The sequence below is a fragment of the Lagenorhynchus albirostris genome, chromosome 7, assembly GCF_949774975.1.
Source record: "Lagenorhynchus albirostris chromosome 7, mLagAlb1.1, whole genome shotgun sequence".
Lineage (NCBI taxonomy): Eukaryota > Metazoa > Chordata > Mammalia > Artiodactyla > Delphinidae > Lagenorhynchus > Lagenorhynchus albirostris.
The window spans coordinates 92,472,162-92,488,248 of NC_083101.1; the positions used below are offsets into that span (position 1 = coordinate 92,472,162).

General features: G+C 44.1%; 1 pseudogene; it reads left to right on the top strand.

The window, feature by feature from the left end:
* Positions 1-14,181: 14,181 nt before the first annotated feature.
* Positions 14,182-14,291, top strand: LOC132523967 (U6atac minor spliceosomal RNA; annotated as a pseudogene).
* The last annotated feature ends 1,796 nt before the right edge of the window (positions 14,292-16,087 follow it).

Sequence of the window (16,087 nt, forward strand, 5' to 3'; positions counted from 1 at the left end):
TACCCCAATAAAGATGTTAAAAAAAAAAAAAAGAAAATCTGTTTATAGGTTTTTGTGAGAACACGTCTTCATTTCTATTAAATAAAGGTCTATGTATGCAACTGCTGGATCATCTGATAAATGCAGGTTTAATTTTACAAGAAAATGCCAATCTGTTTTCCAGAGGGGCTGTCTCATTTTCCATTCTCACCAGAAACATCTGAGTGATTCAGCTTCTCTGCATCCTCAACATTTGGAATTGTCACTTTTTATTTTCACCATTGTGATAGGTACATGGCGATCTCCCACTGTGATTTCATTTTGCATTTCCTTGATGGCTAATGATGTTGGCCATCTCATTGGCCTATTTGCCATCTGTGTATCTTCGTCAGTAAAATGTCTATTCAGATCTCATGGCCATTGTCTAATTGGATAGCTTGTTCTTTTCACTGTGGAGTTTTGAGAGTTCTATATATTTTCTAGATTTAGTCTTTTGATAGATTTGTGTCTTCTCCCAATCTGTGTAAAGTTTATGTTAAGGTTGACTTTTTGGTCTGTGGATATCCAGTTGTTCCAGGCCATTGGTTGGACAGGCTGTCCTTCCTCAACTGAATCCTTCTGCACATTTGTCAACAATCATTTTGGCCTATACATCAGTCTGGATCCAAACAAGAGATAGAAACCAAGTAGTATGTTAAACGGGAGAAGTTTAATACAAGAATTATTAACTGTAATAAAATAATAAGTATAGGATATACAGAAATCTATATGGTATAGGGTTTCTCCTAAGGCTGAAGGAGAAACCCGAAGGAGAAACCCAAAGAAGGACAACATTGGGAGGAGTTCAGACTTCCTTGAAGAAGGTGTGGTTTGGCCACCAAACTGCAGAGGAGCTCATTGGGTTAGCCAGACTGGAGTTGCTGGGTAATTCAGGCAACCCACCCCACCCCCAGAGTGCTATGGACAGGGAGCAGGTAGTCAACACCAAGTGGGACAGGCTGGCATGGGGTCTGTAGGCTGGAGGAGGACTTTAGGGCAGGCAGACTGCGCGTGCAGTGGGACAGCCACCTCTGCGTACCTCCTACAGACCCCAGGGGCTGCATGGACTCCAGGGGCTGTGTGGGCCTTGCAGAAGGAGCCCTGGAACACAGGTGGCTGCAGGCAAGCTGCCCACAGGCTCTCATGTCTGTGTGGAGAAGGCTGCCCTTTAAAGAATGGCCCAAATCAGTTCTTCAGACAGAAAAGCAATGACCGAGAAGGAATCCTGGGGCACCAGGAAGGAAGGAAAAACACTGGAGAGAGCAGAAATATGGGTAAGTACAATAGATTACCCTTCTCACCAGTTCATTAAGTCATATTTGACGACTGGAACAAAACTGATAATACGCCAACCCCAACACTCACTCCAGCCATGCTCACCACATCTCAGCTGCCACAGGGCTCCTGCTGCATTTGAAGGCAGAGGGGCTCTGAAGCCACCTGTGTCCCCATGTGTGGTAGGACACTGCATCTGCAGGACTTTGAGATTGGTGAGATGATTGAGGGTCTCTTTGGAGGGGGTCACCTTCTGGGGTGGCCCTGAGTGTGGGAACAGCAGGGTGACCATCAGAGCAGAGGCTGCCAAGGCCAGGCCTCCAGGGAGCGAGGGCCACTGGGGGCCAGACCCCCAAATCCGGGCCAGACCCCAGATCCTGGCTGTTGCAGGGGAAGGACACAACACTAGTCCCCAGGCGTGGGCCCACCTCCACCCCTCTGGCCACTAGGACAGGCATATCAGAGCAGCAGATACTAGTGGGTGCTACAGGGCCAGGAAACCTGAGGAATCCCCTCCCTGCCTCTTCCTTTAAGCCATTGAAGGCAGAAGTGGAGAGAGGGAATATCAGATTCAGGGCACTGGACCCCCAGTGCTCTCACCAGTATGGAAGGCCCAGCTCTAAGGGGCTCTTCCCCGCTTATATGTGAGTGGAGATTCTCCAGGAAGACCGTGCTCTTTGGAAATAGGGGTTGTGTGTCAAAAACCTTGCAACATGTACATAATTAAAATAATACAATTACAAAACAACAAGACAACAAAACAAACCAGGCATTTTTCAGGAACACATGGAAGGTCTCTAGGAGGAAAGTTATGAGCTGAAACAGGCTAGCCACACTCACCTGCTGACCTACTAAAAAACGGGTTTAATCTCTAGCAAAAATGCCAACTGGGGCTCCAATTAACCCCTTGTACTCTTTCTCTATGCCCTGTTAGACAAACAGTAAGAGGAGAAAGAATTGTGCAAGCACTGGCTAGGTTATATGCTGTGGCTAATTTTGTTTGTTTTTCAGAAAAGTATATGTTGGCAAAATAAGGATTTGGGAACTGCAATCTAAGAAGGAAATAACTGGTTCCGCCACTGCCAAGGTCTGCCCGGAGTGGGGCGTGGATCCTAGTGTGTGGGCCCGAAGGTGGGGCTGAGAGGCTCAGGAGGTCGTCTGGAACGCTGGCCTTGGGACATCCAAAGCACTTCAAAGTGGAGAGCCTTATCTGAAAACTCTCCGTGTTTCTCTTTCTGGGGGAGGGTCTTCTAAAAGGAGCAGGCCAGGGACTGGAGAATGCAACAAAAGTCTTTAAGGAGGAAGGCTGGAAAGAAAAACAAACAAAAAAACACTTCAGGGGCATAATTGTAAAAATGCACTTCCTCTTCATTTGCCCAGAAAACATTTCCTAAGCTCCTCCAGTTGCAGGCTCCGTGCAGGCCTGGGGACAAGGGCACAAGGTCAGCCCGAGGCTGCGGTGGGAGGGCACAGAGAAAGCACAGTCGGACAAGTGAACTTCGGGGATCTCAGAGCAGCCTCTAGGGCTGTGACCAAGATGCCCAGCTAGCTAGGGAGCACAGGAAAAGAGACCCGAACGTCCTGGGAGCAAAGAGGAGGCCGTGGGCGCCTCGAGGCTTTGGCAGCGCCAAGGAGGGGTTCCTCAGTGGAGATGGACCTGCTGGGGTGCCACCCATGGGCGGCGCTGACACAGGGAGGCATGGCCAAGCACGGGGGTGTTCAGAGTGTGCACGTGGTGGCCACAGACAAGCTCAGAGGTGACGGGACATCAGCAGCACTCATGGAGTCCTCCCCAAATACTCCTGTTCAGCAAGTGGGTGACCTACATTTCCTTTGGCAGGAAGCTGCGTGAGGGTCTGAGGGAGGGGCGAGTGCAGGGCCCACAGGCTGTCGGGAGAAGCGATGGGTCCTGGAAGAGAAGGGAGGAGTCGGAGTTGTGTAGATTCCTCTTCTGCGGATAGCGGGCGTGGGCCTGGGACAGTGCGAGGATCTGAGGGCACAATGATGACGCGTGCAGAGCAGCCCACGTGGGATCTGCGCCTGGCAGAGGAGGGGGCAGGAGGGGCAGCCGCGGCGTCACCCTGAGCAATGGGAGTCCTAGTGCAAGTGACGCTTGCCAGGGTGGGTGAAGGGAGAAGAGCAAGGCGGCAAGGATGGGACTCCGGCCGCATCCTGTGGGCGTAGTAGGTAGTCCCGGATGCTGGGAAAGCAGTGGCTTAGGCGCGGGGTGCAGAAGGCGATGGGCAAACGGAGGCTTCCGGGAAGTACGGCTGTGACTGGGAGGGGAGATGGGGGGCTGGGTGACAAATGGAATTGAGGTCCGCAAATGCGTGGCTTGTGGGTGGAGGCCCAAAGGCATAGGCAAAGTGATGGTTTTAGAGAAACAGGAAGGGAGCTGGCAAATGAGGGGTGTTCACAGCTCAGTAGAAAGACAAGCCCATCAGGAGCAAGGGCACATTCTCCAGAGGCAGTCGGGACTTGAGGGGCATCATTCTGAATTTCTTGCTGAGATGGAGGTTAAGTCGGGTAAGCGTGTGCAGTTGTACAGGTTGGGAAGTGCACAAGGTGCCTCATCATGGCAAAACCCCATCATTCTTGAGGTAGGTGATCTGGATTTACATCGTTTTATGACACAGAGGACCTCCTCCTGATCAGCATATAGTCATGTATGGGCCAGGAACCTAGGATGTCTGCTGAGTGGGAATGAAAGGGGCAGATGGGGATTTGAAGGAAGAGGTAAAATGTGGGACTAACAGGGAAGAAATGGAGAAAGGAAAAGCCTTCAGCAAGCAGTGAACGTTTTCTCCCTCTTTCTCTTTGCCCAAGTGGTTTCAGGGATTGCCCGTGACTGTTAGCATCCTAGAATATTACCACAGAGGCTGTGTTCAAGGACAACTTCCCCAGGGACAGAAAGTAACAAACAAGAAAACTTCGGTCTGGACCTCTGCAGTCATAAATGTGCTGTTTTAATAAAACCTGACAAGCCTGCCTACTTTTTTTATGAAGTATTTAATTCCCTAAGTATTTCAAAATACTCAGCAAAATTATTTCCTTTTACCCGTGTCAGATTGTTTTTATTTTTTAAGTACTGATGAAACACAGATAGTGGCAACTTTTATTTAATCCAAGTCCAGAAGGACTCACTGCCAGCCCTCATCCACCAGCGCATGCAGGACTTAGGGCTGTTTAGCAGCGTGTTCACCAGCTTGACTCAATGCCAACCACCTTCCCCTCACAAAATGACACAGTGCAGCCCTCAGGCTCTGCTGAAACAGGAGCTTACAGGGGCAAATTTTGAGCTGATGTGGGTGAAAGAAACAGCCAATACACATGCTGCTGGCTTCTGCTGAAATCCATGGCCTGTCAAGGAATTATGTCCTCATAGGCTCTGTGCACCAGCTCAAATCCAGGCTTCTTAGTACAGTGATAATAGGTCACTCCTGGAGCCCATTCAATTGAGGTAATGCTTTTTGAGTCTACAACACAGCCTGGCATGGAGGTCAATAAATATTAGCAATCATTATTACTTATTTTTCTTTGGCATTCTCCAATGTATCTTACAATTATTATGACAAAAAAAAAAGCTTTAAAAAACGTAACACTGCTGGGGAATGACATTGGGGTCTGTTGTCCTGAAATCTAGCTCTAGTCCTGGTTCCCAGGCAGATGCTGAATCTCTGTGCACCTATGAGGTGGTCTAATAGCACCTCCACCACTAGAGAGGCTGTCAGGAGGATGAATCCAGACAGTAAATGCAAAAGCCCTTATACCCCATTAGGCCACACACATGCAAGGAATAGGGGTACAAATCCCATCTGGAGTGTAGAATTGGAATTGACCCAAGATGATTAGCTTACCTTCCTCTAGTTCCAATAAAAGTGTCACGTAATGAGACACAAGAGCGTACGGTCACAGTGAGAACTAGGAGAACAGGAGCACTCCAAGCACTGGACAACCCTGGACCTGCATGGGTCCCTCTAGGCACACTCAGGATATCCTCCAAGTAGAATTCCTTCACCTATGACTCTGCAAACAGGGACTCTGTTATCGCCTCTTTCTAGTGCGCTCAGAACATTGTGATGAGCTCACCATGGGATTGGCTGCTAGGAGACCAGCTTGCTCTTTCCTGTTATCACTGATGTCCTGAGTCATCTCCCCTCCAGCACTAATGGATGACCATGGGAGAAGGACTCATGGGTCCTGGGCCACTTCTATGCCTGGGTTTCCTCCCCTGGGTCAGGAAACAAGCAACATCAAGAATTTATTCCCCTTGTGGAAATAAATGGTACAATATGGGGAATTATAATGCAGCAATGCATACCCCGATTCTGCCCTAACCAGCTGTGGAGGGCACCCTGGGAGCTCACACTCTGGCCTGACCCTCAGAGAAGGCATACACTGTTCTCCTGTCTTCATTCTCATCTGCATGCCCTGGTCAAACCTAATCTCCATTTCTGCTCCCTACAATTTCTTTTCCCCTGGCCTCTGACCCATTGGGCTGTGCAAATGCCCCCCAGGCTCTTTTCTTCCACTGTCCCTGCAGAGAACGCACCTCCTGCCCTCTCTCCATGAGTCTTCTCTACCTGCCTCTCCCTCTGAAACCTCTCTGGAAAAACCTGCAGCGTTGCTACTGTGCTCATTCATTCCTGTGCAGCCATGTGGTGTGGGACCCACCTTGAGGGCTGTAGGGCTGGTGCAAAGAATGGGGAGTCAGACCTGGGCTGTGAATCCCAACCCACTTGGCAGTTATGTGCCTTGATAGTGGTCTAAAACTCTCATTTTTTGAGAGCTCCTTAAAATTTTGACGACGTGCTTTTGTCTTCATGTCATCGTGGCTCAGGAAGGGACTTTGTAGTCTTGTAGACCCTAGGAACGGCATGGCTGAGTTCACACCCAGGCCTCCAGGCCAGAGCCAGTGCCAAGTCACTTCTGGACAAATTGGGTGACTTCTGTATTGGCTCTTCCTGTATGAAGTGTGGTGGCTGCCACTACTTAGAATTGTCATGAAGAGCAAGTGTACATCTCTGCCCACTGGATCATGGGGTGGTTGGGAAATACATGTTTTGTCTGCTGAAGAACAGGATGTCTTCCTGGCACCCAGAACCCAGCCTGATAACTAAAATAGGTGCCAACGAATATATTTTTTTGACTGATAATATAAGCAGAGCCCTAACACAGTACCTGACAAAAGATAGACATTCCAGAAACTACAGTCATAGGAGGAGGCATTTATATACATGCTTAGCCAAAGTTGTTCACCATCTATCTGTGGGCAAAAAATTTTGCCTGCCTTTTCAGTAAACAAAGAATGTTGCCTGCCATTCCAGTAAACAATGAATTACGCCCACCATCAAGCCGTCAGCCACTGCAACCACCCCTGACAGTGCACCCTGAGGGGATTCAGGATGGAGACAAACTGGGTACTGGCCCCAGATAGTTAAAATGCATATCAAAGGAATAATTTCTATGAGCCTAGACTCTTGCATCTTCCCATATAGAAAAGCACAAAAATCATTCATTTGAGATCTCTGTTTTTAGTGTTTAGCAGCAACCTTTTGATGTTTGACTACATGTTTGTTTGTTTGTTTTTTCAGCAAAAACTCCTATATATCCTGACTCCTTCTTTACCTCTTTGGAATAGTCCCTCAGAGCTATCTGAGAGGCTGCCTACCCGGGCTATAGTCCTCAGTAATGTTCTCGAATAAAACATAATTCTCAACTTTTGGTTGTGCATTTTTTTTTCTGGTGGACATATCTTCAACTCATTCCCACAGTCTGTGGTCAAGGACCCCAGAGCCCAGCATGAAGACTGGTTCACACTTGTCACTCACACTAGTCTGTGCTGCTGAGGAAGGTGGTAGCCACATAGAAGGCAAAAGAGGTACACCAACCCTCACCAAAAGACAAAGGGCTTGGTTCTCTTGCTCTGCCCATTGTACAGATGAGGAACCTAGGGCCCTGACTGCTTAAGTTGCCCACAGACATGAGAATTAAATGAACCACAGAATGTTTCCATTGTCTAACATACAGTAAGCACTAAATAAAAGTTTTTATCTTGTTTATTTGGAAGGATTATTTGTCCTTACCCACTGGTCTACAGGGCCACCAAGGAGGCGAAGTCACCGAGTGCCCCGACACCCCATAGTGGACACAACGCCAGGCACCCACAGTCCCAGTCTGGAATTTCTCTCTTCCACACTAAGCAATGACCCCCCACCCCCAAACATCTTGAAAGTGGTAGTACTTGCATCGAAGCAGAAAACAAAGAACATCTGGAGGTTCTTCCTCCTTTCCAAGCACAACACAAGCTTCAATTTCTTTCCTTTTTTTAAAATTTAATAAGAGAAAAAATATCCCCCCTAAATTCCTAGGGGAAATCCAGAGACAATTATTCCCATCATATTTTGAGGAAGTCTTGAATCCTTCTCTGGTAGATATTGGATTCTCAGAAGGCAACTGACCTTCTGCAAAAGCCATTAGAATAACGTCATCTGAATGAGGTTTCCAGAATGAAATACTGCAGCCCCACCAGGCAGAAAACAAACTCAGCCATCAGAGCCCACAAACAGGGCCTCACCAAGCATGGACACACAAATGTACCATACATGTGCAGCCAAGGCTTCTCCAAGCTTTCCAGGAGGGTCCAAGGGTCCAGAATGCCATGCATTTCCACCCCAGCAAGCCAAGGTGAAGCTCAAAGGGATGTTTCATTTCCTGAATGGGCCACCTCCTTTCTGGTAGGAGAGAAAGTCCATGCTGGGATACATTACCAGGGCTGCTTCTGTACCACAAGAAAACTTGTTCCTTAATAATGAAATGGGAATGAACTCACATTTGCAGATGATTCTGGATGATTTACTCTATTTACAGTTGTGGGAAATGAGACTTGGAGAAATAAGTAACTTGCCCAAGTCCACCTAACTAATAGGCAGAACCAGAAGAAGAACCCGAGTCCACCTCAGAGCCCATGCCCCCCATCCACAGCCATGTGGGGGCCACTTTAGCACAACTCCCTGTCACAAGCCCCCTCTAATCCATCACACATTTACAGAACATCGCAGGGATATTCACATCTGATCTTTCACTCCCTCCCCTAGACCCTTTGGGTGCTTGCTGACTAAATAAATCTCATGTGGCTCACAACTTCCAAGACCAGGTCCACACAAACCTTCCCAGAGCAGGAAGGGGAGGGATGGTCCACATCCCATATGTCTAAATATTTTAAAGCCCTGGTCCCAGACCAGGCCTCAGTCCAAAGGAAACCCCAACCCAGGAAGTCATGCACATGCATGTGGACATGCCAGTTTGTACCTCTAATTTCTGTGCACACGCATATGCTCAGCTACCCCTCAGGCCCAAGAGTGCACATTGGAGGGGTGGTCAGCCCTCGGGATGTTTGGACAGAGAATTCTGGATGTTTAGAGTACCCCATACATGATCTAGAAGGAGGAGTGCAGGTCCCAGGTGGACACATCCTCTTGGCCTGGTGGAGGCATCTCTGCAGGAAGGAACCAGGCAGAGCAGAACCTGCATGGGCCCTCTAAGGACCAGTGCTGGCTATGGACCCCTCGTGCTGGGCTGAGGGCCTCACTGTCCAGGCCCATGTCTCCTGTCCAGCCATGTCTTCTGCTGCATGCAACCAGCCTTTATAAGCCACTTACAGATCTAAAGAGTAACATCTGCTTCATGTCCCCATGAACACATTTGCCATGATCCACCTGCCTACGATTCCCCTCACCGTTTCACCTGCTGATCCCCCAACCTCCAAAACTCCAGTAGGGTTTTACCATACTGTCTCACAATTATTTTATAGTCTGTCTTCCAGACCAGACGAAGCATGAGGCCCAACACAGAGTTGGTGTTTAATCAATGTATTGCCTCAATGGATGTCTTTGCTTTGCCCACATCCCAGAAAAAAAGAAAGATATCAGCTTCTGTTTGAGCCACAGATGCCTAGGAAAAAGAAGGACTAGAGCAATGTGTGCTTAGATTGTCTTCTTCCAAGCAGACCTCAAGCCAAGGGGACCCCAGCTCAATACCATGTTTTTGTAATCTGCGAGAAATGTGTGAATTTCATTTAGCATCATACAACAAATAAATACTGGGCACTTACTACATGTCAGACCCTGTCTGGACACTGGAGATACAATGGTGTAGACTATCAAGACAAACACTTGTATCCGGAGCTTACACTTAGTGGGAGCAGACGATAAAACACCAATTATCCATATCTGTGTGAGCACAAATCACACGTTGACATGTGCAATCCAGGGATCAAATTACAGTTGGATAGAGTAAGCTTGAGTGGCTGCTTTGTCCTGGAAGACCAGGAAGCGGAGGTGACATCTACACTGAGCCCCAAATGCTGAGCAGGAGACAGTCACTGCACAAGAGTAAAGGTTCAGAGGTGGAAGGAGGGGCCAGCAGTAAGTGCTGGTGATAAGAGCTCAGCTTCTCCAAACAAATCCACCTGTGAGGTCACAACTTGATGAGAACAAGGGGAGCAGGGAAGAGAGAAGTTTAAGGAAGAGGTCAAGGGTTAGCTTCTGCTGGTATGAAAGTGGGTAAGGAGATTGTACCTTATTCTACATCTGACCAAGAGCTGGTGCAGGCATTGAGTGGGGAAGCCATAGCCAGTGAGTTATGTTTCCAAATGATCATCCTACCTGATACATAGACAATGAACTGTGAGACACCAAAGGTCACCACAAGGTGACTCAGTAGTTCAGGGACTTGTCCAGGATGGTTGAAACGAAGATACCCAGATAGAGAGAGTTGGTTTTAAGAGTCTCCTCAACAGGACTCAGTGATGGATCTTAAGGAAGGGATGAGGTGTCAAAGGTAACATGCGGATGTTCGATTTGAACACCTAGCTAAACAGTTACGAGCCAGTGCAGGCAGAGTCCAGTTCCTGGAAGGTTGGATTGAGAAAATGCAGGATAGCCAGGCCAGAAGTGGAGGCAAAACTGCACTTTCTGAAATCTCATTTGTAATTTTGTCTTTTGGAACTAAAACTCATTTTTCTATTGACATGATAAAAGGTAGTAAGGACCCAGACCAACCCATAAATGCCAATTTAATCCACAATGCACTGACCATAGGACTAATGAGTCCACTGCCAAGGGACTGGTGCTTCCAAGGAAGAACATCTAGAGTTCCAGTGTGGAGTCCTGGGAACATAGTGTTAAAGAAAACCAGAGCCAGACAGATGTGAAAGAAGTGAAAGCAGATTTTATTCAGAAATTACTGCAATAAAAGAAAAGAGGCCTCAGTTTAGAACTGGGCTCAATTCCAGGTACATAATGGACAAATGGGGACTTATAGCCACAGAGCAGGGTGGTGGACAGTGGATGGAAAATTACTAAGAGGAAGAATCACAGGTAAGGGAAGATTCTGGCTAAACCAAATTGACAGGAATGCTGATGGCATGCCAGGGTGATCAGATATCACCTGGAGGATGGAGAAGGATGAGGGAATTTGATCAGATATTGAGGGTGTTCAGATATTGAGGGTGGGAGGTTCTGTCTAAACTGACTTAGCAGGAGTTTTGCTAAAATTGGGCAATGCAAAGGCAGACACAGAAGTTCAAAGCTGAATTCTACTTGGGAAGGGTGTTCAGAGGAGCCTGGCTGAAGTTTAGTCAAGGAGAGTCTTTTTCAATAGCTCACTCTTGTGCAGAGCCCCCGTTCCCTCTGAGGCCTGGATACAGCAGGAGGGTGAGACTGGGACTCCAGAAGGCTGGTGGGGAGAGGCTGCTGCAAGAACTCAGCAAGAGGAAGTGACTGACTTGGCCAGGAGAGTGCAGGTGATGTGCCTGGGCCTAAGGATGGGGTCTGAGGGAAGGAAAATACACAGGTGATTTTTCTCCTTACCCACTGTAAGATGATGTTCCCCCTTTGCAGACATGAAATACTAAAAGGTGAAAATTGTACAGAGATTTTTTTAATGGTGTCAGTGCAAAGTGATCTAATCTTTTGGAGAAAAAATAGTAACATTTTTCAATATTCACAAAAATGTTAGTACACTGTGATCTAGTAAATTTATAGTTTACTAGAAATCTACACCAAGGAAATAGTGTAAAGAAAAGAAGAGTAGCAGTCATTTACTAATTTCTTTTTTGTTTTGTTTTGTTTTTCTCTCTTTCATTTATTTTAATAGAGGTATAATTGATATATAACATTCTATTGGTTTTAGGTGTATGACCTAATGATGTGATACGTGTATGCATTGTGAAATGATTACCACGATAAGTCTAGTTACCATTCACCAACATACAAAGTTAACTTTTAGGATTCACTCTGTTGCCAACTTTCAAGTATGCTCTGCAATATTATTGATTATAGTCAACATGCTGTAAATTACATCACCCTGACTTATTTATTTTATAACTGGAGTTTGTACCTCTTGACCCCCTTCACCCTTTCCTTCCATTCCTCAAACCCCCTTCCCTCTGGCAACCACCTACTCATTTCTTTATTCAACAAATTTTTATTAAACCAGGCTCTGGTCTATGCTCCAGAGAGATGGCAGAGAACAACAACAATTTTCTGATTTATTGAGATTCTATTCCCATGCAGGATAAGCAAATATGTAAATAAATAAGTAACCTGTACACTATGTTAGGTGGTGATAAGATTTTTGGAGAAAGTAAAGAAGGACTTCCCATTCAGTAAGATGGAATAGCCACATCCATCTTCCCTCTTAAAATTAAAAACCCTAGACAAAACACAATAGCAAGCATTGGGAGATTCTGAAAGGCAGAAAAAGAAAATAAACTGCCTAGGGACCACAGGGCTTGAGGTGTGCCATGGCAGCAAGTTCCCTGGGTTTTCTTATTGCAGACTTTATATCCCACACAGAGAATTATAGAAGCCTCCAATCTGGACTGCCAACAGACACAGACAAAAAAGCTCCAAGAAAAACCTGTTCTTCTGGAACATGCATTTACCATTTAACTAAGCAATTATACTCTTGGACATTTGTCCCAGAGAAATGAAAACTTACATTCACACAGAAACCTCAAACAAATGGTCAGTGCAGCTTTATTGTTAATGGTAAAAAACTAAAAACAACCTAGATGTCTGTCAATGAGTTAAATAAACTCTAGGACACCCATACATTGGGCTCTAAGTCAGCAGTAAAAGGAACAAACTATTGATACAATTAGGATAAATGTCCAAGGAATTATGTTGAAATAAATAGCCAATTCAAAAAGATAGCCTGCTATATGATTCCATTTATATAACATTCTTGAAATGACAAAATTATAGAAATGGAGAACAGATTAGTGGTTTTTAGGGGTCAGAGATGGGGTGAAATGAGGTGGGGTGAAATGAGATGGGGAGATGAGTGTGGCTATAAAAATGTGACACGGGGGACTCTTGGGGTGATGGAAATAATTCTGTACCTTGTCTGTGTTAATGTCAATATTCTGGTTGTGACATTGTACTGCAGTTGTGCAAATTTTTACCATTGGGGGAAACTGGGTAAATAGTATATGGAATTTCCCCATATTATTTCTTACAACTTATTGTGAGTTTACAATTGCCTCAAAATGAAAAGTTTAAAAAAGGAAAGGGGGATAGTGAATGTTAGGACAAAGTGGAGACAAAATGCCTCATGGAGCAAGTGACACTTGAGCAAAACCACGAAGGAGGAGAGGGATCCAACCTGGAAATTATTTGGGGAAGAGCATCCCAAGAAGAGGAAAAAAAAGAGTAAATTCTTGTTTATCAAAAAATAAAGAGGGGATAGTATCTGCAGAATGGTGGGCTAGGAAGCTCCAAGCTCTCATTCTTCCAAGAAATATTAAAAACACAACTAGAGACTGTCTGAAACAACTTGATACAAGCTCTGGAAAATAGTCAACGTTTTACACACTATGAAAACACCCAATTAAGAAAAAAAAAACACGCTTATTCACACCTGCCCCACCCCCTTCTCAGCATGGCAGTGGCCTTGGTTTTGAGAAGGTGGAAGCTCAGTTTCCAGTCCCCTTCTTCCATCAGAACTGGAGGGAGCAGAGCAGACGTTATTTGCCATCTACTGTGTATAACTCTTCTAACCAGTCTGGGGATACTTGAAGGACTGCTGTCAGGTGCTCATTTGTTTTGCATAACTCAGAATCCAGGCAGGAAAAGCGTCAGGAGTTGCTCATAAAACTACAAGATGGATGTACAATATACTACCTAAGGCATATAGAAGAAGCTGGAGTGAGACTTTTTGGGAAATTAAAGTATTCAAAAGCAGTCATATGTATGGCAGAATTTAGAAAGCCATTCACATGCACAGGACTTTTCTCAGAAAAGTCCTGAGAAAACCTTAAGCTTTCACGTGGATTGATCCTTAAGCTAAGCGATATAGGCATGCAAAGACTGGAAGAGGTGGCTGTTTTTCTCTCTCTCTCTCCCTCTGTGTGTGTGTCTTTCTCTCTCTCTCTGTTTTTTCTTGTTGTTGTTTCTTAGTTTCAATTCCTGTCATTAAAGGAAATCTCTGTCAAACATTAGTTGAGCATGAGTTAAAGGAACAGAGAGTTCAGTGATCACACACATCAAGGAATAGTTTTTGCATAATAGTTTGAAAAATTCTCAAAACAGACTAACATAACCTTCAACAATACAAATATCAAACCTTGGAGAAAGAAGATAATGTGATTTCCAAAGTTACTGCATTATAACAGTCACATGGCAAGCTTTGAAAAAAGAAATTACAAGGCATAATATGAAACAGGAAAGCACTGCTCATTCTAATGAACAAATTAGGTTGAAAGAAATCATTCCCGAGTAAGCCCAAAACATCAAACTTACTACACAAAGACTTTAAAACAAATGTTTTAAATATGCTCAAAGTGCTAAGGAAAAACACAAACAAAGAACTGAAGGAAATGAGCTGTTATCTGAAAGGAGAAAATGTTAGTTTTCCCTTGATGCATGGAAGAGGCCTTCAGGCCTGACAGTTAAGACACTGCCATCTACTTGGTGACATCTAAATATGGTTAAAAAATAATTTTAAAAAGAATGAAAGGGGGCTTCCCTGGTGGCGCAGTGGTTGAGAGTCCGCCTGCCGATGCAGGGGACACAGGTTTGTGCCCCGGTCCGGGAAGATCCCACATGCCACGGAGCAGCTGGGCCCGTGAGCCATGGCCGCCGAGCCTGCATGTCCAGAGCCTGTGCTCTGCAACAGGAGAGGCCACAACAGTGAGAGGCCTGCATACCGCAAAAAAAAAAAAAAAAAAAGAATGGAAGGAAATCAGGAAAATGATGTATAAACAAAATGAGAAAACCAACAAAAGATGGAAATTATAAAAAGGAACTGAACAGAAATTATGGAGCTAAAAAGTACAGTAACTAAAATAAAAAAATTAACTAGAGGGGTTCAAAATCAGATTTGAACAGACAGAAGAAAGGTTTAGTGAACTTGAAGATAGACAATTAAAATTATCAAGTCTCAAGAACAAATAAATAAGTAAATAAATAAATAAAGAATGAAGAAAACTGATGACGGTACTTATAGGACAACATCAAGCAGACCAAAATATGTATTATGAGATTTCCAGTGGGGGGTAGACAAAAATGAACAAAAAAATAGACAGAAAAATGACAGAAAACATTAACAAAATGTGATAGTAAGTTCTTACCTATTAATAATTACTTTAAATGTAAACTGATTAAACTCACCAATCAAAAAGCACAGAGTACCCAAATGGATTTAAAAAAAAAAATACACAGGATCCAACCATATTTGTCTACAAGAGACTCATCTTACTTTTAAAGACACACATAAGCTGAAAATGAATAGATGGAAACAAGTATTTCATGCAAATAGTAACACAAAGGAAGGAGGAGTAACTATACTAATAATAGATAAAATAAACTTTAAGTCTAAAAGTGCCATAAGACACAAAGAAGGTCATTACATAATACCAAAGGAGTAAATTCAAGAGGGAGATATAACATTTATAAATATACACACTCAACATCAGAAGACTTAATAATATAAAGCAAATATTGATATATCTAAAGACAGAAAGAGACTTCAATACCCCACTTTCAATAATAGATAAATTATTCAGACAGAAGATCAGTAAGGAATCAGTGAACTTGAATCCTATAGATCAAATGAACCTAACAGACATTTACAGAACTTTCCACCCAACAGCAGAAGAATACACATTATTCTAAAGCACATTTATAACATTCTCCCGTAGAGATCACATGGTAGGCCACAAAACAAGACTTAACATATTTAAGATCATATCAAGTACATTTTTTACCACAATGTGATTTCTTAATTTATTCGTTCTTTGAGTGTGTTGTTTAATTTCCACATATCTGTGAATTTTCCCATTTTCCTTATGTTACTGATTTCTACTTTCATTCTGTTGAGATCAAAAAAATAGTATGAATTCAATCTTCAAAAATTTTCTTCAACTTTATAGTGGTACAAATGACAGATTAAAATGTATATAATTAAGGTGTACAATTGATGTTTTTATATACATATATGTTGTTACCACAATGAAATTTATTAACTTATCCATCACATCACATAGTTATCTTTTCCTGATGAGAATACTTAAATCTACCCTCTTACCAAATTTCAAGTATACAATACAGTAGTGTTAACTATTGTCATCATACTGTACATTAGACCTCCAGAACTTATTCACCTTGCATAACTGAAAATTTGTAATCTTTGACCAACATTACCCCACTTCCCTTTCCCCCCAAGACCCTGGAAACCACTATTCTACCCTCTGATTTTATGAGTTTGACTGTTTTATTTGACTATAGAT